Below are 9,617 nucleotides of genomic sequence, written 5' to 3'. Positions count from 1 at the left end.
AATATCGAAGCCTTAATTCGTACAGAATTCTCTGGCTTTATTTTTTTCCCACCGATCCACCCCCATCCTAAGCTATATATATCGAAGTTATTTCAATTATGTAATTAAATCTTTCACAAAACATGGAAACTTTTCGTAATCTCTGGCTATTTTTAGACATCTCATTCTTTTGTTCTCATCTTTGTTTTTTTGCCAAAAATACATTTTTTTTTTCTAAATTTTTTTCTCAAACACATCATAGCAGAAAATGTACCCGACCTTATTGGCAGCCGAGTGGATGAGAACTTTAGTTTAGGAATAAAAGATTCCGATTTCGAATATATTCTGGAACCATGTAGACACATCCAAGAATAAAACAGTTCACAGATTCAAAGAACTGATTGGAAAGGAATGTAAACATTAAATAAAAAACACATTTTTTGGCATCTCCAAAGATGTAAAAAATGGAAGAAAAAGTTTTAATTGTATAGTTAGTTATAAAATGGTAAGCTGCCAGAATCGTTAGAACGCTGGGTGAAATATTTGGTTGTAATTTCGTCCGTCATCACGTTCTGAGTTCAAATTCCGTCGAAGTTCACTTTGCCCTTCATCTCTTTTCGGGGTCGACAAGTTAAGTATTACTGAAACAATGGGGTCGATGTAATCGACTGACACCCTCCCCCGGAATTGCAGGCTTTGTGCCAAAACTTGGGACCAATATTATATTTGGTCGTGGCGGCGAGCTAGCAGAATCTTTCACACGCCGGATAAAATGCTTAGAAGCATTTCGTTCGTCTTAAGGTGGCAAGCTGGCTGAATCATTAATGTGCCGGACAAAATACTTTGTGGCATTTCTTCGGATTTTACGTTCCTAGTTCAAATACCGCTGGAGACGACTTTACCACTCATCCTTTCGGGGTCGATAAAGTAAGTACCAGCTAAGCCCTGAGGTCGATGTAATCCCACGAAATTTCTAGCCTTTTGCTAAAATTTTAAACCAATATTATACTTTGCCAAAAGTACATTTTCACAAAATTCGTCGTTAAAAAATACACTTTTACATAATACAAATTTCAAAAATGCTTTTAAAGAATAAAATTTCAAAGGTATATTTTTACAAAATTCAAATTTCAAATATTTTTTCTAACTTGCATTTCTCCTAAAATACATGTTCTCTAAGCCTAATGTTTAAATACATTTTTTTTTAAAAAACATATTTCATGAAAATATACTTTTTCCGTAAATATATTTTCTCATTTTTTTTTCTATATCGATAGTTTTTTTTTAAAGAATTGCAAGGTGGCTAGCTGGCAGAATCATTAGCATCCCGGACAAAATGCTGAGCAACAGTTCGTCCGCCTTTACGTTCCGTGTTCAAATTCCGCCGAGGTACACTATGCCTTTGGCGATTGATGAAATAAGTACCATTTGATCGTTTTGTTGTAATTGACTTGTACACGCCAACCCCACAATTGCCGGCCTTGGGCCAAAATTTGAAACCAATATGTTTTAAATAACACAAAAATATATTGAAGGCAAGGTTTATGGCAGCATTCACCAACTTAAACAAGGAGACCGTCCAGAAAAGTTGCAAGAGATTCCGAAGTCGTCTGGAGGCCATGGTTGAAGCCAATTGCGATTTTACTCTTTAATATTTCAAGATGTTTTTATGTAATTTTGGTAAATATATCTGTTAAAATGAGATGCGTTACTTTCATTTTTGATAACAGTTTATTCACCGCACACTGTATATATATATATATATATATATATATATATATATATATATATACATACATATGTTGTTGTTGTTGGCACTCCGTCGCTTACGACTTCGAGGGTTCTAGTTGATCCGATCAACGGAACAGCCTGCTCGTGAAATTAACGTGCAAGTGGCTGAGCACTCCACAGACACGTGTACCCTTAACGTAGTTCTCGGGGATATTCAGTGTGACACAGTGTGACAAGGCTGACCCTTTGAATTACAGGCACAACAGAAACAGGAAGTAAGAGTGAGAGAAAATTGTGGTGAAAGAGTACAGCAGGATTCGCCACCATCCCCCTGTCGGAGCTTCGTGGAGCTTTAGGTGTTTTCGCTCAATAAACACTCACAACGCCCGGTCTGGGAATCGAAACCGCGATCCTATGACTGCGAGTCCGCTGCCCTAACCACTGGGCCATTGCGCCTCCACATAGTGCATCTAGGAATACATTACCCAACATGTATAATAGTTTCTAGCATTATTGACTATAGTTGTTGATGTCATTGTTGTTTAACCCTAGGTCAGCTCAATCCTGTCCCAGCATATTTATGATCAAAGATGTTCCAGAAATGACTATCCCGTCTTTTTCTCAAAGATAGTATTACTGGATACAGTTGTTGCTTAACCCTATGATTCTTCTTACCTAGCAGACTTCTAACCAAAAGTATTCCAGTCGTGACCATCACGTCTTTAGAATTTTCAACCTACACTCGTACAATTCTCCTCTCTTCTTTTAAGACGATATCGTTGTGACTTGATGCAAATTTAGCTGCTATTTCTCGCAAGTCGATCAATTGCACAGAAACTCCAATGCTATGTCGATTCGTGCCAGGAATGATTACAATTCCAAAGAAAACTTAGCTGCTATTTCTAACAAATCTAGTAACTACCTAGGGGTTTTTACGTCGACTCGCATTCACAGCATTCGGCCATTTTAGATTCTTTTTTCAACAAATTTACGTAATGCACGACGCCATTGAATGCCAGCCATATCTTCACTTCGTTTCTCTATGGCTCTGACAACAATCTGCAAATAAGTATTTTTTCTTTCCTCCTCCTGTGTCCTTCATTCACCTCTTTCCCATTCCCTCTCTCCCTCTTTCTTTCTCCGTTTCTTTCACGCTTGGTCTCTCTATTTCTGTATCTACCTCGGTCTCTGGCTCTCTCTCTCTCCTTCTCTCTACTCAATGGGAAGCACTTAATCTAATAATGAGAGCCTCCTTACCCAAAAAATGGTTTATTATCCTTGGCATCGCTCTCTTTACAGATTTACCAAGAATTCCAAAGCAATAAATAATACAATATACAGACACACGTACACGCACATACTCACAGAAACGCACATTCACACATACACACATACCATACGCACACACGCTCTCTCTCTCTCTCTCTCTCTCACACACACACACACACACACACACACACACACACACACACACACACACACGCTCGTATACAAGTATTCAAAAATACGTGCATACCCAGAAATTAATATATCTTTACCTATCTATTTATCTTTGTATATATATATATATATATATATATATATATATATATATGTGTGTGTGTGTGTGTGTGTGTGTGTGTGTGTGTGTGTGTGTTCTATTTATCTATCTATCTATCTATCTATCTATCTATCTATCTATCTATCTATCTATCTATCTACCTATATATATATATATACATATACATTTATATACACACATACGTACATAATACATACATATGCACATATATATGTATATATATATATATATATATATATATATATATATATATATATATACATATGCTCATGCATCCATATATATAAATATGTGTGCATACTAGTGCATGTATATATGTGTATGCTTATGCATAGATATATGAAGATATATGTGTGTGTATGTGTATGCATACACACAAATAAATATACATTCATATATATACATATATATATATATATATATATATATATATATATATATATATATATATATATATATATATATATATATATATATATATATATTATATATATATATATATATGCACACACACACACGCATACCAGCGTTTAACACACATGCTTAACACACACACACACGCACACACACATGCAAACACGCACGCACACATGTACATGAAACAAAGCTATTAGCATGAGGCAGTTTGCTGTGATTTATGGTTGATTTCGAGTCAAGTCAAAACAGTTTCTGTTTCAGACTGACTCATACAGACCTTTCGCTTTTGGCTGTCATTTACGCTTAATGTGCACTGAAAAATGTTTTAGCATCTGCTATGGAAACAATTAACTCACCCAGACCAGACTGAGGAGATTGCTTCCCCTTGGAGATGCTTTTCATCGGTGCTAAATTCATGTGTAAAATAAGGGTATACCTGCGAACACACACGCACACACGAACGCAATATAATGAATTCATTATATATATATGTGTGCGTTTGTGTGTACATATATATGTATGTATATATATATATATATATATATATATATACATACATATATATATATATATATATATATATATATATATATATATATATATATAGTTAAAAAAAACAATAACAAAAAAACAAAAAAACAACAAAGTGAGGACGTGATATGGATAGTATTATTGGACGCTCAGGAAAGGAAAGAGAGAGTGTATGACGTTTCGGGCGTAGCCCTTCGTCGGAAAGATGGAAAGTTCGGAGAATGGAAGAACGGAGAAAGAGGAAAATGGTACCGATGTCCACGAGGTTACATGATGAAAAGGACATATATATATATATATATATATATGTTGGAAGGTTTGGAGGTGATGTACAGGAATTATATTATAGAAAAAAATTAAGGTACTCAGAAATCTGGATGGTTGTACATTTACAGATTTTTATTAATGTCACATGTTTTATCAATCATATAAAGCGCTTTTCACCTAGTCTTGTAGGATTTTCAAATTTTTGATTTCACCTTGCGATGCCGTCTCTTTATATAGTTTATATATATATATATATATATATATATATATATATATATATATATATATAACATTTAACTCTTTAACTTGTTTCAGCTTTAAAGCTGCAATCATGCTGGAGCACCACCGTTAGCAGCGCTACACCATTATTTGAAAGCTCACTTTGATATGTGGCATTTGGTGAATAAGAGAATTTAATGTTTCAGCCCTCATCTGTGTTTCCTGCTATGAGTTAGGCTCATCTGGAATCCTTGGCGGGAGGAGATCCAGTTTTGTTTTGAAGACACCTACATTCACATCCATGCTGGTCTCTCAGGCACTTTGTAAGGATATTGAAGAGCTGTGGACCCTTGAAATCTAATCAGCTGCAGTATCTGGTTCTGTATTTTGATGGTGATGCTAGGAACTTTGGCACTATGCAGTGGATCCCCCATTCTGCTGTTTCTGTAACTCTTAATGCCGAAGTTTGGTACAGGGCCTTCCAGGATTTTCCAGATGCATATCACAGCATATTCTTTTATTCTTTTATTTGTTTCACGCTTTGCACTTATCAATGTTTGATAAGTGCTAAGTGCAAAACACTCAAATCTTGATATCTAATTCAATAAAAGCATACACACATACGCACGCACACACACACATATGTGTATGTATGTTTGTATGTACGTGTATAGTATTGGTTAATGGATCTTATTTCCCGTTTCTACTGCCAAGCCCATACATGTATGCGTGTGTATGTGTGTGTGTATGTATGTTTCTATGTGCATGTATAATTAAGATATCTGTATAGAAATATATGCATATATCTACGCATGTATATATATATATATATATATATATATATATATATATATATATATATATATATATATATATATATATATACATATATATATATATGTATATATGTATATGTATATATATATGCATGCATATATATATATATATATATATATATATATATATATATATGTATATATATGTATATATATATATATATATATATATATATATATATATATATATATATATATATATATATATATATACATATATATATATATATATATGTAGATAGATAGATAGATAGATAGATAGATAGATAGATAGGTATGCTCATGCATATATATGTATGTATTTATGCATGTATATATCGACGAATGGATAGGTGTAATGTGTTTATGAACATCTGTGTATTTATGTGTGTGTGTGTGTTTGTGTGTGTGTGTAAGTATACATATGAAATGCATATTCACATATATGCATTCATATATATATGTAAATATGTTGCTGTGTCTAACGCGTAGAATATATTTTCCATTTATTTTCCAGAGGTGTCCAGTTCCATGCATGTGCCCGCGCACGCACACAGACAAACACACACACACATGTCTTCCTTCCTTCCTTTCTTCCCTCCTCAAGTCTTCTCGTTCGATTTTCCACTTCCCATCTCCAGTTTCGAAAGTTTTGAAAAAGATATCCTCTTGTCGCCATGGATTATCTTTAAGCTGTCCGTGTTTTCCCTGAATCCAGCGGCTCACGACCATTTCTCCCGTCTCTCCACTTCCTCCTCCTCCTTCTCCGCCTCCTCCTCCTTCTCCGCCTCCTCCTCCTTCTCCGCCTCCTCCTCCTTCTCCGCCTCCTCCTCCACTCCCTCTTCTTCTACTACTTCGGTGGAATTCGAACGCTGAATGTAAAGTGCCAGAAAAAAAAATACTAAGTATTTTGCTGAACTTACTAGCGATTGTACCAGCTCGCCGCCTATATAATAATAATAATAATAATAATAATAATAATAATAATAATAATAATAATAATAATAATAATAATAATAATAATAATAATAACAATAATAATAATAATAATAATAATAATAATAATAATAATAATAATAAAATGTGGAATCTGAAGACGAAAACAATACCTATTGTCATAGGTGCCCTGGGAATGACAGCGAAACGGGCTGATTACTACCTAGCTCAGATACCAGGAAACCCCAAAATGGCTGAAGTTCAAAAGATAGTGCTCATGGGAACTGTCCATATCCTACGTAAAATACTGTCTATGTGATCTCAAATTTTAAAACAAACACATAATTTTCTTATGGTTTCTTAAACATTCTCTAGAACAACACTATGTACAAATCCAAATATATGGTACCCTAGGCATAACACCTACATGAACTTCTAACTTGTTGTCTCTTGAGGTCTCTGGGTGAGACTTGGATCCAACTTGTACAAATGCAAAACAAAAATCAAACATAAAATAATAATAATAATAATAATAATAATAATAATAATAATAATAATAATAATAATAATAATAATAATATTTTCCAGTCAGCACGAACAGAACGATCCAGGATAATCGACCAGGCATGATTATTAAAGACAAGGAAGAAAATACTTGCGGCACTGATAAAAATAGATTTGTAACGGAGTTTGACAAACTTATTAATTAAAACCTGGAAATTGAAGTACAAAAGATGTGGAATCGTAAAGTAAAAAATGTTCTTGTTATTGCAGGTGCCCTAGGTATGATAAAAAACAGAATCCAGAAACATCTAGACAACATCCCAGGAGAACCATGTCTCAAGGAAATCCAAAAGATTGTGCTGACAAGTACAGCCCGCGTCCTTAGAGAAACCCCATCAATTTAAATGTTTGTGTTGTATTATATGGACAAGGTCGACCTCAGCGGAATTTGAACTCAGAACGTGAAGACGGACGAAATGCTGTTAGGCATTCTGTCCGGCGTGCTAGCGATCCTGCCAGCTCTCTGTCTCAACAACTGCATACTTATATTTCCAAGACGGGTAATAGGCTAGCAAGGCAGCAAGCTGGCGGAATCGTTAGCACGTCGGACAAAATGCTTAGCGGTATTTCTTCGGTATTGAGTTCAAATTCCGCCGAGGTCAATTTTGCTTTTTATCCCTTCAAGGTCGATAAAATAAAGTACCAAATAAATAAAATTGATATAATTGACTAACAACTTCCTCTCAAAATTGCTTGCCTTCAATCCCGCCACGGACAGGTTCCCTGCAACAGACAGAAATGGTTTTATCTCATTATAAGACATGGTAACCAGGTAACCGGCCCACCAGAAAAAAAAAAATTTAAACAGGGTAAACAGTGGTGTGTAATTCAAGAGAGACTTAGTTGCTGTTTCTAGCACGTCTTGTAACCACCATCACTGACCCCTGTAATCTTCGTTATTGTTGTTGTCGTGGTGGTGATCGAGGTAGAAGCTACGGTGGTGGTGGCGATGGTCTTTGTTGTCGTCGTCGTCGTCGTCATAGTTGTGGCGGCGGCAGCGGGGGTTGTGGTGGCGGTGGTGTTAGTGCTGTTGTTGTTGTTGGTAGTGGTGGTGATGGCCGCGGCGGTGGTTGCGGCGGCGGGGGGGGGTGATGGTGGAGGTTGTGGTGGTGGTGGAGGTGGTGGTGGTGGTGGTGGTTGTGGTGTTAATGGTGATGGTTGAACTCTAAGTCAACCTTCATCCTACTGACCTATAAAAGTATCGATGAAAAACATCCTAAACTCATCAATTCTCTTCTTGTCTAAAAACAGTAGGATATGATTTAAGAGGGGGATAAACTGCTATTTCTAGCAGTCCGAACAACCATGTACTTAACCCGTCGTCGTCGTCACCACCGCTGTTATTGTTATTGTTGTTGTTGTTGTTATATCTGATATCTAAAGCTCCCTTCTTCATCTCCTCATCTTCCTTCTTTTATGATGAATTCCTCCTGTATCTTCATCGCCATTTTAAATCAGAGATTGTGTTTGTTACTGGTTTTGTTTCTTAAATATTGTTCTTTTCCCCCTCCCCGTTTCCTCTTCCCCCAACTTTCCTCTTCCAATGCCCCCTTCTCCTCGCTGCATACGCCGCTGCCCCTTGTCTTGTCAACTCAATCAATGGAAATCCTTCCTCTGACCGACATACTCTCAGTCAAAAAGAAGCGAGCCTCTCTGACTCACGCAGGTCAACCATTGATTTGAGCCAGCCTCGTTTTCGAATCGGCACTAATAACGTTATTCAGAAGATTCACACGCAGACACACACATTCGCGCATGCAAGCATAAACACGCACACACACACACGCACGCACACACACGCACGCACACACACACACACACATCTGTGCCGTTTACACACACATAAATATTATAATATAAGCACACACAATCACACGCATCCACCAGGATGAACATGAATCCCATTCACTATATTTCTCTCTCTCTCTCTCTCTCTCTCTCTCTCTCTCTCTCTCTCTCTCCCTCTCTCCCGCCCTCCCCCCTCTCTCTATCTATCTATCTATCTCCTTCCCTCCCTCCCTATCTATCAATCTCTCTTTCTCTCTTTCTCTCTCTTTCTCTTTCGCTCTCTCTCTCTCTCTCTCTCTCTCTCTCTCTCTCTCTCTCTCTATATATATATATATATATATATATATATATACACACACATATATATGTGTGTGTAGGAGGTGCATGCATGTATGTATGTATATATATGTAGTGGCGGTGCGGTAAGTAGCTTGCTTACCAACCACATGGTTCCGAGTTCAGTCCTACTGCGTGGAACCTTGGGCAAGTGTCTTCTACTTTAGCATGGCCTTCAAAGTGTGATGTGATGTAGTGGTCTTGTGTCCGAGAGAGGCTGCGCTTTGTGTCAATTCTACTGTCTTCTTGAAGCTTTCGGGCAACGTATCCATGCATGGTCTTTTTATTTTTGTATGTTGAGTGCTTTCCATCCAGGTCTTCTCTGAGGTAAGAGATCCCAGCTGTTTTGGGGCTGTATGGGAGACCATCAGGGAGAGAGAGTTTTTTGAAGATTTCACTACCAACTCGTACAATGTTGCTCACTTCACTTTCCAGGACTGCATTAATATATTTATTTTTGCTGCTGTTGCTTA

At 36.6% G+C, this 9,617-nt stretch overlaps 1 long non-coding RNA gene across 1 annotated transcript in view; it reads left to right on the top strand.

Annotated features, from left to right (window-relative positions):
* Window positions 1–7,681, top strand: part of LOC149130816 (uncharacterized) — an 11,543-nt gene extending 3,862 nt beyond the window's left edge. The window contains exon 3 of the long non-coding RNA XR_016238639.1: window positions 7,231–7,681. This is a non-coding gene — a long non-coding RNA (uncharacterized LOC149130816). The remainder of the gene's footprint in view (window positions 1–7,230) is intronic.
* Window positions 7,682–9,617: the final 1,936 nt, after the last annotated feature.

This window comes from Octopus bimaculoides, chromosome 27 (assembly GCF_046866305.1).
Source record: "Octopus bimaculoides isolate indiv1 chromosome 27, ASM4686630v1, whole genome shotgun sequence".
Taxonomy (NCBI): Eukaryota; Metazoa; Mollusca; class Cephalopoda; order Octopoda; family Octopodidae; genus Octopus; species Octopus bimaculoides.
This window is presented reverse-complemented; position numbering and strand designations above follow the sequence as displayed.